Genomic DNA, 16,355 nt, shown 5'->3' with positions numbered 1-16,355 from the left:
TGACGCTCTCAACATATAGAATTGGACGGCGCTGAGGTTGCGAATGAGCCACATGATTCAAGATCATTTGTAAAAATCTTGGATACATCAAGAATCTTTCGCGAGCCACCGCACGTCTCTGACGGTCTATCTCATAGAACACCATCTGACTGAAGCTATAACGCTTATTGTAAGTCAGTGCTGTCATTGCCGACTGCATCGTCGCACCCATCCCGTCCATACCAGCCTTTCTACCCGACATGCACACGATCATCACGTGCATGAGAAAACGCCATTGATCTAACAAAAATCCCTTACGTCTCTGAGTGTCACCCAAAGGACCAGAATATCCCATTCTTAAAAATGCACCATCTCTGAATGGAGCAACAAAGTCTGTAGGATCATCTCTTGTTTCATTCCCAAACTGCAAAGCGACCCTTATCTGTTCCGATGAGAATTGCACCACCTGATTATTAACGGTGGCGCGCATTACTGGGGGCTCAACTCTGCAATCATACTCAACCGTCTGCCAGAAGTCTTCCATATTTGGCAGAGAAATGGGCAGGGTTGTAGTAATAGCATGGAAGATACGCGAGCGGATCAGAAAAGTGATGATCTCGCGATAATCATCAACACCGCTAGCATCCGGGTCCAGTGTTATGTACATATTGTGCCCCGGAAAGAATTGGCGGATGTTATCACCACCTTCATCACCACTGGCTCCTGCTACAGCTGCCATATCTGCACCACAAACGGTCAAAGTTAGAGAATCGTCAAAGCAGATCGTAATTTCGCTTATTACCATGAGCGAAGTTAAGATAGACATTAGTGTGCAAGCGAAGTTAGACATAGGGCGAAGTTGAGCACAACTTCGCTTATACAATAACTTCGCCTGACAACAGATTAACTTTTAAATAATATTTAAAGCATCTGGCGAAGTTAAGCCTAAGGCGAAGTTAAGGATAACTTCGCCTAACCATAACTTCGCCCCTTGAACAACTTCGCCCCTGATTAATTAAAATTTAAAGTAACAGGCGAAGTTAAGCCTTAGGCGAAGTTGAGAACAACTTCGCCTATACTATAACTTCGCCTGAACTGAAACGGCAAAGGTTTAGACGGCCAAACGAGATGTCTTTTGGATAATTTGAAGATTGTAGACTCTGAAAAACATGTTTTTCTGGAGATCTAGACGATCAAGTTGGTTACGAACACGTTAAAAACGAGTTTGAAAAGCGGGTGTATAAGGTTTGCCTGAACGGGTCTCTAATCGGACCATAACGACATCTAATTAACGTGATCGACACGAATTATGCATTATCCCGACCCTACACACCTTTAATACGGATTGAAATTGAGAAAAGATAACAAGTGTTGATTAGATTGACAAGTTCGCCGAGGGTTATATTATGATAAGTTCGCCGGAATAACTTCGCTGGATTTTTGAAAATAATAAAGAGTTTGACCAAATTAACACTTATATAGGTCTGACTATGCTCAGGCAAAGTTAAGGTTAACTTCGCTTATCCTTAACTTCGCCCCTTAACAACTTCTCCCCCACACAACTTCGCTTAATATTAAACTTACAAAACAGTCCCTGAAAAATTGAACATCATGCAATTTACTTTTAAAACTTCCTTTACAGAGTTAAATGTTACGATCAAAGACCAAGTAACCAAGTGTTAATCATAAAGCGACATATGCAATGAAAATTTAAAAATAAGATACACGGGATCAAATTTCAGTCTTGACAGGGACCAGTACGTTTTAGAAAAGATCCGAACAGGAATCATACTAAGTTAAATGACTGTCACATTGATCCATGTTCAGCTGTATTATGACATAAAGAAACAGGTTGTAAGCAAGTAAACAACTTAGTATGGTTTTCATCGCTTCTGTGATACGGATTAGGTTCAATTAAGCTCAAAATTTGAATGAATAACACATCAGATATTGTGATGTCTCCTATCTATTCTCAAGGCGTATTTGGCTTTCCCCAAGTCACCCCGAGTTGATCTCGATCCGTAGTGTCTGATTAAACTGTAAATACATCTTGATCTTTTAGAGTCTTCGTCCCGTTCTCGTTCTTGCCTCTTGATTGATAAGTATAACATAATAGACTTCAGAAGGCTTAATAATTTTTTTTTTAATTTAATAACGATTTACATAGCTTCAAACAGTAGAGTACTGCAAGTCCCGAATCTGGATCACTGCAGTTTCTTGATACACTATCTTCTCGGGAATCAGAACACTCACGGGGTCGTGTATGACTGGGTAATCACTTTTCTGCCTATCATTCGGAAAGATATATATAGAGATATACACAACTCTTAATGAGTTGTCCCTTTAAATCTAGAAGAGTTAGTTAGTATCACTTCTACTTTTACGCACCATAAAAAGCTACCATAACATACAATGATTGTTCTAGAGTCTTTTAGGCTTAATAACTTCACTAGTTAAGCACACAGAATTAGCTTGTCTATCACTTTCCAAGGTTGGATCAATTTTCTTAGAAACATTGCATTGAAACTTCTTACGAAGTTGTAGACTTGAAAAATTGTATCATCTCCCCGAAAAAAATTTAAATTCTATCGCCCCGATCAAGTCAAAGTCAACATGTAAACGGCTATCCTGAAGATCTAATGGATCAGCTGGACTGACCACATACGAATATGCATCCTTTTAACTATGTATGAACGACTATTTTTCAGCGACATAATAAAAACACATCATAAACCGCCCCAGTCGCTTTCAGTCATCTGGTTAATGGCTATCCTCATAATCTACTGTTAGAAGTGAGGACCAAACACATCCGAAGATATGTCCTTCAAACTGAAGCAACCGACATAATTCTAAGCGATAATGATTTTTTTTTAAGTAAAAACGAAAAATACGGTTACTCGGGATTGATCATCCCATTAAACTCAACAAGGTTTTGAAAACGAGTTCTGTCAAACGCTTTAGTAAAAAGATCAACGAAATTATCTAGCGAATCAACCTTTTCGAGCACTATTAATTTCTTCTCAGCACAATCCCGTATAAAATGATGACGAATGTCAATGTGTTTAGTTTTGCTGTGCTTTACGGGATTGTTAGTTACTGAGATCGCTGCAGTGTTATCAATGCAAATAGGAGTTTGAGTGAAATTCAGACCGTAATCGCGCAATTGCTGTTGTATCCAAAGAACCTAGGAGCAGCAGTTTGATGTTGCCATGTACTCTGCTTCACAGGTAGAAATGGTTACAGAGGTCTGCTTTTTGCACTGCCAGGACACCAATCTTCCTCCCAGAAACCGGCATCCACCGGTTGTCGACTTCCGATTCTGATTGCAACCTCCATAGTCAGAATCCGTGTAAGCAACCAAGTCCAGGTCTCCCCCTTTCGTGTACCACAATCCCAGCTTAGGCTTGCCTTTGAGATACCGCAGTATTCTCTTCACTCCCTTCATGTGAGATTCCTTTGGGCTTGCCTGAAATCGAGCACAGAGACAAACTGCAAACATAATGTCAGGTCTAGATGCAGTTAAATACATTAAAGAACCTATGATTGCTCGATATTGGGTGGGGTCCACATCTGCGTCACTGTCTGAATCAGCACCCAGCTTGTGGTTGACGCAAACCGGAGTATCAAATGGAGTGCTGTCCTCCATCTTGAAGCGTTTGAGAACGTCTTGGACATATTTAGTTTGATGGATGAACATCCCATCTTTCTTCTGATCGACCTGCAATCCTAAAAAGAACGTTAATTCACCCACTGCGCTCATTTCAAACCTCCTTTTCATGACTTCCTCAAATTCCTGACACATGGCGACTTTTGAAGCAGCAAAGATGATGTCGTCCACGTAGACTTGAACTAGGAGAAAGTCTCCCCCCTTTTTCTTGATAAACAGCGTGCTGTCGATCTTTCCTCTTTCGAACTCATTCTCAAGTAAGTAATCAGACAAGGTTGCGTACCAGGCACGAGGGGCCTGATGTAGTCCATATAGCGCTTTACTTAACTTGTACACGTGATCAGGAAAGTCTGGGTCAGAAAAACCTGGAGGCTGCTCAACGTACACAACCTCATCGACTTTACCATTAAGAAACGCACTTTTCACATCTAACTGGAACACCTTCATCTCATTGTGTGCAACAAATGCCAAAAACAAACGAATCGCTTCCAATCTTGCCACAGGAGCAAACACTTCATTGTAGTCGATCCCTTCTTGCTGATTAAACCCTTTTACGATCAGCCTCGCCTTGTTCCTGATGATTATCCCTTTCTCATCTCTCTTACATTTGAAAACCCATTTGGTGCCAATCGCATGCAAATTCTTCGGTTTTGCAACCAATTTCCATACCTCCATCTTCTCGAACTGGGCTAACTCTACTTGCATGGCTTCGACCCACGAGCTGTCTTTTAGAGCCATTTGATAGTTCTTTGGTTCAATCTGGCTGATGAAGCAGGTGTACAAGCACTCGTTAATGATATGTGTTTCTTTAATGCTTGCGTAAACACAGGTGTGCTCATTCAAGCTTCGTCTTGTTTGTACGTCCTCAGACAGATCACCTATCACGTTCTCTAAAGGGTGATTTTTGTGAACTCCAGTAGTCGGAACCGAACTGACTTGCAGATTGTCTTCCAGGTTCGAAGAGAGTTCATTAATGGGTGATTGTTGTTGAGAGTGAAAAGGGTTGTAAAATTCTTCTTCATTAACAGCACTTGACGTGGAAGGTTGACTTTCATCGTATCGTGGACGTTGCACAATATTTTCCTCCTCATCATACAAAATTTGTGAAGCAATTTTCTCATCAACTTCTGCAAAATCCAAGTAAGGCATATTAAAGGATTTGAACAGTTTGTCATAGTCAAAAGCTTCAGCGGGTCCCGTGCTGGGCATTGGTGGTTTGTAACTCGTGATGTCGGTGTTACATACCACTTCAACCTTGCTGTTCGATAAATTAAAGACTCTTCTGTTGGGTGTCCCAACAACATAACCGACTAAAATACCTTCGTCGGCTTTCTCACAAAATTTAGAGTTTGTCTTTAATATCGTACATGGGGACCCGAATGGTTCGAGACCATTCAAGTTTGGCTTTCGACCATGCATAAGTTCATAACAAGTTTTATTTAGCCTTTTAACAGTTAAAACACGATTAAGGATATAACAGGCTGTGGCAACTGCTTCAGCCCGGAACACCACTGGAAGTTTAGCATTAGCCAGCATGGTTCTGGCTCCTTCAATTAGCGTCCTGTTCTTCCTCTCAGCCACCCCATTTTGTTGCGGAGTATACGGGGCGCTGTACTGGTGTTCTATCCCTTTCTGTAAGAAGAACAACTCCATCTGGTAGTTTTTGAACTCTGTCCCATTATCACTCCTGATGTACTTAACCTTTCTCCCCATAATATTCTCAACCTTGGTAATCAAGTTAATAACCAACTGAACCGTCTCATCCTTTGTCTTCAGAAAATACACCCAAGAGTATAGCGAGTAATCATCAGTTACTACCAAGCAGTATGAAATTCCACCAAGACTCTTTACATTCACGGGACCAAAGAGATCCATGTGAAGTAAGTCTAGTGTACTGACAATTGAGTTAACCATCTTGGAGTGATGAGGTTTCTTGTGTTGTTTTCCCTTCTTGCACGATAAGCATTGATCTTCAAAGTTGAAATTCTTTAAGGGAACACCAAGCACTAGCCCATTCTTGACAATGTATTTCATTTTTCAAAGATGTATATGCCCCATTCTTCGATGCCATAACTCGGACTCAGATTCAGTTGCCTTTGACAGAAGACATGATTCTTCTGTTGTCATCTCAGTTGACCTCATATCCATGACGTATGTGTTCTTTTCTCTTGGAGCCTTCATCACCACCCATGCCTCTGGTATCTTGAAACCAGGATACACAACAATTGCTTCATTTTTGGTAAAGTGCACTGTGTACTCTTTGTCACAAATCTGAGATACGCTCAACAAATTATGCTTCAATTCCTCAACAAAATTCACCTTTTCTAACTTCATTTTTCCATTTGTTACGGTTCCAATACCAGTAATTCTACCTCCGCTCTCTCCAGCAAAACTAAGTCTTCCTCCTTGAACAGGTTTCCATTCATGTAACAAATTCTTGTTACCAGTCATGTGCCGGGAACAGCCACTATCTACAACCCACAGATTGTTTACAGTCCTGTTCAACTGTTCCTGCACGATTAAAGCAAAGGATTAAAATATGGGGACCCAAGACCTATTGGTCTTGGGTCGATTAAATCTGTTAACTGGCATCCCATACCTTGGTAATCCAAAGTTAGTTTGAGAATGATTTCTGTAAGTTCTGTAAGGATACCTTCTTGAGAATTGACTATGAGGCCATCCAAACCTTAGTGGATTAACTGAATTAAATCTGTTTGTTTGGTTGTTAACTGGGTAAAACTGAGATCGATTTCTTTGAGATCTTGGATTAGTCCAATGTCTGAACTTTGGTGAGTTCGCATTCCTACCAGTATAGTAATTACCATTCGTTTTATTTTCAGTTTTCGGAGGCCTCATTCCTCTGAATTCTCTTTGATTTAAAGGGAAATTAGCAATTAGATGTCCGATTTGATTGCATCTGAAACAACTCCTGTGTTCAACCTTCGTCTCAACAGTTGTTTCAGATGTTGAGGTTGCATTACTATTCGTTTGTCTAACATATGGTGGGACAAACGGGTCTAGGGGAGAGTTCTTTTCAGTTGGCTTATATTCCTCCCCACGTTTTAGTAACACTACCTCTTCTTTTATCTCACTAGATTCGGTTGTCTTATCCGAATCTGATGAGACAGAACTAGGGACAGAAATCTTAACATTCGAAACAGGCTTACATGTTTGGCTTTTACTAACTTCGGGTTCTTTAATCGAAACTTTGACAGGAACTGTCTGACTAATTTCAACATCAACAGATTTCTGATTACTAGGATCATACGTATAGTTATGGTTATATGGTGGTGGAACTTCAGAATATCCAATTCCCCCCTTTTTAACTGGGGAACGTTGAACACTTACGATGTGATCAAGCATTGCTGAGGAGTTTCTAAATTGTTCAATTTTTATGTTTAATTCCACCACTTTTACCTGGTAATCAGCTATCTGTTTATCCCTATCAGCAATTAGTTTGGTTTTTTCCTCTAAAACTTCATAACTAAGATCAATTACTTGTATTTTTTCAGCTAGACTGGCTTTAAGACTTCTGATATCCTTTTCACTAGCTTTTATTTTTACATAATAACTGTTTTCTCTAGTTTTAGTGTAATGATGATCTTCTTTTAATTTTTTAAATTGAGCGTCCAAACTAACAAACTGATCAGTTATTGTTTTCAATTGTTCAGACAGATTTTCACATTGCATACAAGGGAGTTCAGAACTTACCTCAGAAAGCTGATCGTTCACTTCTACCATGTAAGCTTGATTTTCTCCCGTCTCTCTCTCGCTTCCTCCAGTTTCGATGTTAATTAAATTTGCCTGTTCGAAGACTTCCTCAACCTGTAGATTCCAGTTATACCCACTATTGTGTCTAGATACCATAACCTTATTCTCACTATCTCCCCCATTCTGTTGTGCAGGCCTGTTCTGGCTGCGTTCGACTCTCTCATTTATACATTCCTTTGCAAAGTGACCATTTTGTTGACAGTTATAGTATCGAACCTTTGACTTGTCAAACCCTGTTCTTTCACCAACGAACTTTCTATCCGTTTTCTTCATGAACCGTTTAACTCTTCTTACTATCATCGCCATCTGCCACTGCAGATCCATCACTTCCAGATCATCAGCATCAATCTGATCATAGTCTTCATCCAAAGTTGCGGGATCGACTATTTTACCTTTGATGTAATTCTCATAAGATGCAATAAAAGATGCATAGAGGGCAAACTGTTGTTCAGCTGATTTAACACTCATGGGCATCTGTGAGTATTTGTTGGTTTGAGAATTTGATGAAAAATTACCAGTTGTGGCTTGAGGTTTTGAAGAATTATTTCCTGCAACTACGAAACATACATCACCATCCATGTTGAGAGTCACATGACCATCATGAGTTGAGTTTAAGCTTGAGTCTCCCTTTGAGTAGTAAGCAGATGATTCTGACTTTGAACTTGAACGTGAACTAACTTTTGCACCGTACATTCCCGGATCCTGAACCTGATCAGTTGGTGTCTCTTTCCGAACCATGTTTAGTTCAAAAGTTCGTAATTTATTGACTGCTGTTTCCAAATCAATATCGGCAAACTCTTTATCTTCTCTCATCAAAACCGTGTACATTTCCCATTTCGGTGGAAGAGCATCAAGAAGTTTCTCTACTATCTCCTCTTCTTTGTATACAGTGGAGTAATTGCTGAGTTCGGTCATCAGGTGATAATATCTTGTGATGATATCATCAAGTGATTCATTTTTCAAATATTTGAACACCGAGAATTGGGTTTTTAGTAGCTTAATTTTGGATGCACGTATCCCCACATTACCTTCATATCGATTTTCTAGCGCTTCCCATAGCTCTCTAGCGGTTTTGTATTTCCTGAATGTGTGAAGAATCTCTTGTGGAAGAGCCATGGTGATCGCCGCATGAGCTTTACTCTCTGCCTCATACATTTTCCTCTCCTCCTCATCCATCTTACTGTACTTCTTTATTTGATCACGACCCTCAAACAAGGCCGTTGGTGGAATGTATCCATCTTGTATGCACACCCACATTTTAGCATCTTGATATTTAACATACTGTTCAAACTGATCTTTCCAAGCAACAAAATCGGTACCCATAAGCATTTTCGGAGCCTTAGTAGCTGAACCTGCTTCCACCTCCATCTTTACCAGTTCCGTAATGTTTATAGAAGTCATCTTTGAAAGAAATACGACTCGAAAACACAAAGAGACCCAAAAATAATATTTTATTATTCTGAACAGTACCCAGTAGGCGAAGTTATGCTTAACTTCGCTTAAGCTTAACTTCGCTTATACTCAACTTCGCTAAAGCCTTAACTTCGCTTACTTCTTAACTTCGCCTGATGTTAATTTCGCTTATTGACAACTTCGCTTAATTTAAGCGAACTTGTGAGACAGGCGAAGTTAAAGATAACTTCGCTTAAACTTATATCTTCGCCTAAACCCTACAAACAGTGGCGGCAACTTCGCCTGATGAACAAAAGGTTTTTGCAGGTTTTAATTTGACGTGTTGCGAGGTATGTGGAGATGTAATGGGTTGTATTTGATAGTGGGAGATGGTTAGGACACAAAAAATCGGTATTTCAACGTAAACTCGTCCCGCGAATAGTCGAACGGAACGATTTCTACACTCGTGTGATAATCCCGAACCACACAATCACGAGCAAATGCTCTGATACCAACTGTAGGTTCCTAGCCGGATCTACACGGAAATATCTCGTATTACGTAGGTGCGGAATCCCTACGTAAGACGATACGAGTGTTAGACGCGATATACGTTAAACCCAAGTACAAAGACACGTTACAGTACTCAATAAACACGTTGTATTGCAACTCTTTTAACACGTGATATCCCAATCACAATTACACGTACTGAACCACTTTTTTTAAAACAAGCCGTAGCCTAAACATATATACCCTTCGACAACTTCGCCTAACATGCTAGGCGAAGTTGTCAATAACTTCGCTTGTTCCACAAGTTCGCTTATAACAGGCGAACTTGTGAAACAACTTAACTAAAACATAACAAAACCAACTAACACGATTACAGACACTAGATACTGAACTACTGACATCATGTATCAACAACTTGATCCTAGGAACACCTTTATTTCTGGATCTTCGGGGTCCAACGATACTTCTTTAAAGTCTTTCTCCCGAGCTTCCAGCACGTCCCTAGGATGTTGCTGTAATTGCTATGCTATAGTTGGTTTGGCTGCTGGCTTCATTGATGATGAATAGTAGTTCTTAGCCTCCGCATGGTCACCTACTATCTTTACAACTCCCCAAGGAGTTGGTAGCTTGATGCACTGGTGGTAAGTTGAAGCTACGGCCTTCATTCCATGGAGCCAAGGCCTACCTAAAATAACATTGCAACAGGAAAGGTTATCTATAAAACAAAATTTTTGGTATGAATTTAACCCTTCGATATAAATTGGGAGGTTGATGTCCCCCAATGTCTTTTTGGTTTAGCCACTGAAACCGACTAGCACCGATGTTCTAGGGATGATCTCTGAATCAAGGATGTTCATCTTTTTGAGGACATCATGCTGGATAATGTTGACTGAGCTGCCCCCGTCTACCAGGATCCTGCATACATAATGGTTAGAGATAAACAAAGTAATAATCAAACCGTCATGGTGAGGATCCTGAATGTTCAGCTTGTCTTCTTCATCGAAGAAAATTCTCTTTTTTGTTTTTAATGTGGTTGATACTATTGGATGATCTTCGTTATCCATTTTGATCTCCTTGGCGAATCTTTTTGCTGCAGAGAAAGAAGTTCCACATATGTCTAAACCTCCCGAGATGAAATTAATTGCTGGTACATCTGGCTTGTTTTGCTGAGGATCCTGGATCCTTGAATTGAAAAAGACTCTCTGATCAGTCACCCGAGTAGTGGGGATGAGTGGTCTTCTTTCATTGTCCAATTCGAATTCTTCTACGGGACTTTCTTCTATGGCACAAGAATCTCTAAACAATTCGTAGTCTCTAGAGACAAAGTTGATCACATGAGCATCCGACGGCGGTGGTGTTGCTTTTTGTGGAAGGTCCTCAGGATCCTGGATCTTGGATTTCTTCCTTCCCAAGAGTTCTTTAAAGTGACCCTTGCTCAGGAGGTATCCAATCTCCTTCCTTAAGCCCGATGCATTCGTCTGTCGCGTGGCCAAAATCTTCGTGGAAGGCGCACCACTTAGACTTGTCCTTGAAGCCGGCAACCTTCTCAATTTTTTGGGGCCACCTTGCTTTTTCTCCCAGATCCTTCATAGCACAAATCAAGCCATGAGTATCTACAAATAAACAATAGTCGAAAATGCAAGGATAGTCTTCATCGTCATCTCCTTCTTCAACTGCCCGTACGTTCTGATTGTTGAACTTGACGTATGGCTTCGAATTGTTGTTCCTATTCCAAGATCCTTTATTCTTCTCAGGAGTTTCTTGTTTCGTTTGTCCCCCGAGACGATCCTGAATCTTTTTATCTTTTTCCAAGCGGATGTACCTTAATGCCTTGCTTCTGACTTCATCTAATGTCCTGCACGGAGTCATCACTAAATCATCATAAAAAGGGGAGCTCTTTTGAATTCCCATCTTGAATGCTTCAACAGCAGTAGTCATATCAAGGTTTGAGATTTCTAGAGCTTCCTTGCCGAACCTGGTAACGAAATCCCTAAGGGATTCATCACTAGGCTGGATAACACGATATAAATCACTAGTTAACCTCTCAAATTTCTGACTACAGGAAAATTGAGTGTTAAACAAATTAACTAAATGAGAGAAAGATGTAACCGAGAAAGGGGGGAGGCTTAGCAGCCATTTTAGTGCAGCTCCCGTCAGTGTGGCTCCATATCCTTTACAAAGGCAAGCCTCTTTGAGTCTTTCAGGAATAGGTTTAATTTCCATCATTTCCCTATACTGGGCAACATGTTCCTCAGGATCGGTGCTCCCATCATACGTCTTCATGTTGGGAGTTTGGAACCGCTTCGGAATTTCAGCATCACATATGGGCGGAGCGAATTTGGATAATTTGTGACTTCCCTCCGGTATCTCAGGAATTGGACGTATCACCCCCGGGACACTGGATATCATATCCTTTAGCTTTTGTAACTCCTTAGCCATGGCCTGGTTGATGCCTGAATCTTGCAAGGGAACATGGTTAGTATCTAAAGATATAGGATCGTACCAGTTACCTCTCTGCTGGGTGGAGTTTGGTATTCCAGACGAGTATCTAGGAAAAGAGGATTCAGTAATCGGAGTGGGTCCTCCAGAAGCTATGGTCTGCATGGGGATTATGTCCCCATCATGGACTTCGGAATATTGTAGATGTTGGATTCCTGAGGATCCTTGATTCTGAAAGAAGGACCCTTGAGGTTGAGAATTATAGGACCCTTGAACATATAATCCAGAGGACCCTGGTGGAATGACCGACGACCCTGCTGAAATAGCGAAGATCCTTGAGCGTATTGACCCACGGACCCTTGTTGAAGGATATGTGATCCTGACTGAAAGAGTGAGGATTCTTGAGCCTGCTGACCCATGGGCCCCTGTTGAAGGATGGATGATCCTGGATGAAAGAGTGAGGATCCTTGAACTTGTTGACCCATGGACCCTGGTTGCAGGATAGAGGATCCTGGCTGAAACACTGAGGATCCTTGCGAAGGCTGAGCCATGGATCCTGGACTGGTGAAATCCAGCATCCTGGGTACCAAGGGAGTGAGATCTTCTGCTGGCCTCTTATTCTTCCTGAGATCTTCTATCTCACGAAGGATCCTTTGGTTGGTCTTGTTCTGCTGCTCCATATATGCTTTAACCTGCAAAAACATAGATGAAACATCACTGTTAGTATTAACCACCGGGGTAGCGGCAATGGTTTTCGAGCTCTGGAAGACTGGTAGGTGCGTCTTGCTTCCAGTAGCAGCAGTTCGTTGTGCTCCCATGATTGGCGGAGGCATCGACGGCAAGGTCCTTGATTAGAGAGAAACCGACGATGGCATGGTTGACGATGCAGAGGTTGATTGAGAGGCCATTGCGAGTGTTTAGGGTATGGAAAAATGAAGGTTGATAAGAATAATATGGATTATAACACCAATTGCCCCACGATGGGCGCCAAATTGTTTTGGACAAAAATCAGCTAAGGATCAAGTATCCAAATCTGTTTTATGAGGTAAGTTGCCAATTAGATAATTACGAGTGCATAAGCGTGATATCGGTGAACACAATGGTTTAATCACGAGGGAAAAAGCCCTTAATCACGATAGTCTTACTTCGGTCAAAACTTATTAAGGCAATCGTTGGTAAAATAGCTCCGGTCAAGGATTAATAGGATAATCTTTGGTCAAAGTACTTTAGTCAATGATCAACAAGGTAACCTTTGGTCGATGGGTATATGGTTATCGTGGTCTCCGGCACAAAAAACCCCCGGACAATGAAAACTATCACCGTCAAGTTTATTAATGAACGGAAATATGATTACAAGTGTGGTGGAGAATATGATCGAGATTACAAAGTATGCTAGTGTGTAGAGTAATCGTTTTTCTCTAGAGTGTGTGTAAGTACATGTGTTTTCCTACTCGATCATAGCTCGTTTAAATAAGATAACAATAATAACAATATTTCCTAATTACACGGAAGTCCTCCACTAGCCGCTCCATAACTTTGACCACGTGCGTATAGTCGTTCAGTAGCGAGATAAGCGGAAGAACGAGTCACACAGCCGTTATTGATATTTAAACATCAATCTTCTAGAGAGTTCATCCATAATCAGCTATGTTGAGTTAGGATCCTAGATCCACGTTCCAGCTATAGAATGTCCCGTGAGGATAATTGATGCAAGTTCGCCTTAAAGTTGTTATACCTGTCTAACACATCACCACACTAAATGCCATCATTAGTAAACAAGTAATACCGAGGATCGTCGATCCTTTATATCCTGATATAAATTTCAAGGATAAACTATCAAAAGACAGTCAAGGATAAATGATCCTCAGTATAAAAATCGTGAACTAACAACCGCCGACCCACCCTAAGTAATTGTTGCCCCCCTTAAATCCTTAATATTGTGCTTGTTAGTTATTCCTAATTAATTGCATAAGCTATGTACTACCTTAATTAGTTATTGGGTGGCTTGCAAGATCCATTTTGTTCAGGAAGTATCCCAGTATCCCAATTGGCAATTGCCCATTGTACGTTTGAAAAGCCAGTATTCTAAAAGGGGCATGACCAATTTTTTAAAGCGACCCTTCGTTACTCTAACTAAAGTAACCTTTTTAACCGGGCCGTATTTTGCCCAAACCAAAATAACCTTTTTCTTTTTCTAAATCGGTTCATTTTGACCTGAGGCCATTTGGCTCGTTACCCGGCCTAACTATTCTACCGTTCTGACCCGTTACCCAGCCCGAACATTCTACACTGTTACCCAGCCCGGCCATTTCGCCACATATATTCTAGGCCGAATGGCAAGGCAAGTGTGTATGAATTTTAGTAGTGGTGTAAACGAGTCGGGTCATGTTCTCAACGGCTTGTATTTACCTATATATAGATTTATTATATTATGTGTTATAATTTTATATATTACAAACTGTGTGTATTATATTGATATTTTTGTAATAAATTTAGGTATAACATTAAAGGAAAAAAAAGAATTATTATAGCTTGCTTAGGCTCAGCTTAGTATGTGAAGCTCGAGCTTGAGCTTGTTTATTAATTGAACTCCAACTTAGGCTTGAGCTCATTTACACGTATTTGTTTCGAGATTTTAGCGTGTTGATCTCAAGTGTTTCACAAACTGTCTCTCTTTTGTTTCAGTTTTGGTCCATCATCATTTTCTATACCAATTATTTGATTAATTACTTTTCCTTGTATTACAAACTTGGTATTAATGAAAAACTGTAACCAAGCCATTGATTCTTGATTCATGAAACTAGTATAGTGATTCTCGGCTCATTGAATAGAAAGCTATGCCAGTTACTTTGATAACCCCGTAATATTCATTAATCATACTTATATTAGCACACTTGTTAGTGTTAATGAAGTGGGATACTTTGTTCATTTCTGAAGAAGTTATCTGGATCTACTCTGCTCTTAACTTTTGTCAACCTCTTGAAGTTACCCTTAACGTACTTCTCACCCCACTCCTTCGCTTCCGAGTAACTCGTGTTTGTGTGCGGGTTCATTCCAATATCTAAATCTCTATAATTAAGGTATGCCCTTCTCGGGTGTTTTGAAACATACGGTTCCATGTACTTGTACAAGTCCCTGAGCCAATGGATATGCTCGTTTGTTGCTCGAACACCGTTGACTTCCCATTTCACCAAGTATTGTACATTGTACAAGTTCCCTCTTCGGTGAGGGAATGGAATGTGCGTTTCTGAAATCTCGTTCATCCGTCCACCGTACGGATCCATTATCATGTACACGAGTTTCTGTTGATGGAATTGTTCTTGGATCCGTACAAATGCGTGTCGCAGTATAGGTTTTGTCACGAAGTCGGATTTTGCCTTGAAGTAGCTCACGTGGGGGTCGGTTTTGTTACTTTGTAACAATTCCCGGGTTCCCTTTAAGCTAGCGAAGAAGACGACCGAGTCTATCCAACTCATTTCGATACAATCTTCTGCTTTTAGACCCAGTTGAGGGAACGTTTCGTTCATTAACGGGATAAGGTCGTTAAGTTCCCCTAAGAAAAGCGAGTTGAATAACGCTTGAACCGAAGTATTTGAATCACCATGCACATATTGAATAAGTACTCTAATAACAAGCTCGTTTTTCATCTTGTGTGCTATGTGTTGCCAATGATGGATGATACCGATGGTGTGTTGATCCATGTTCTTGTAAACGTTAAAAACCGTGACTTTTGGCGGGACTCTCACGAGCTTGATTTTCCACGAGACGATGACACCAAAGCTCGCCCCTCCGCCACCTCGAATGGCCCAAAAGAGATCTTCACCCATCGTTTTCCTATCGAGGAAACGCCCTTTGGCGTCAACTAAGTAAGCATCAATGACGTTATCTGCCGATAGGCCGTATTTTCTGACCATAGTACCGAAGCCACCACCGCTAAAGTGCCCGCTACACCGACACTTGGGCAACCCATTAAGAGGAATCCTTAACGTGTATTGCTAATTTAATAATAATAATACAATTAAATTGTATTAATTAATAATTTAATAACTCAGTTTCATTATTTTTTTGAACGATGATTTTCTTGTATTTAGGCTACTACACTCTTCAAATTTGGAGAGCTCTGATGTCCCACTATGGCCAGACTATGTTGTCTTAACCGGGTCCACACTGGTTTCAGATTTTGGCTTGGGGGTTCCCCTAAGAAACCATGTCACTGATTGCCACTTGACAGCCGTTGTGCCACCATAAGAGTAGAACTCTCTGACGTAACACACGGTGGGACGAAAACCAGGTTGAGCTCAGGATTCAACCTGTCAACCTTTGTACAAGGCATAACTCAAATCCCGCATTACTAATATCCACCCAAATATGACACAAGTGAAATTCAAACTTGAGTCTCTATTAGAAAATCCAATTCTCCTACAACTAGACCATAAACTAGGAGGTATCTATTGAATCAAAGGCTTATAGCTATATTGGTGGAACCATAAGTGGGGGATATCCAAATCCACTCAAATCCTTCATTAGTATGTTTTAGGTTTTCTCAAAATGAAATTATGTTTTTTAAAATTTTATAAAGTTTTTAATTTTAATTCAAATT

General features: G+C 40.5%; 1 pseudogene; it reads right to left on the bottom strand.

The window, feature by feature from the left end:
* Positions 1-14,658: 14,658 nt before the first annotated feature.
* LOC143624197 (berberine bridge enzyme-like 22 pseudogene) lies at positions 14,659-15,669 on the bottom strand (annotated as a pseudogene).
* Between the last annotated feature and the right edge of the window lie 686 nt (positions 15,670-16,355).

This window comes from Bidens hawaiensis, unplaced genomic scaffold (genome assembly GCF_021521415.1).
Source record: "Bidens hawaiensis isolate Kalapana, Puna unplaced genomic scaffold, B.hawaiensis_p1.1 tig00003698_1, whole genome shotgun sequence".
Taxonomy (NCBI): Eukaryota; Viridiplantae; Streptophyta; class Magnoliopsida; order Asterales; family Asteraceae; genus Bidens; species Bidens hawaiensis.
The sequence above is the reverse complement of the archived record's forward strand: the minus strand, read 5'-3'. Positions and strand labels throughout refer to the sequence as shown.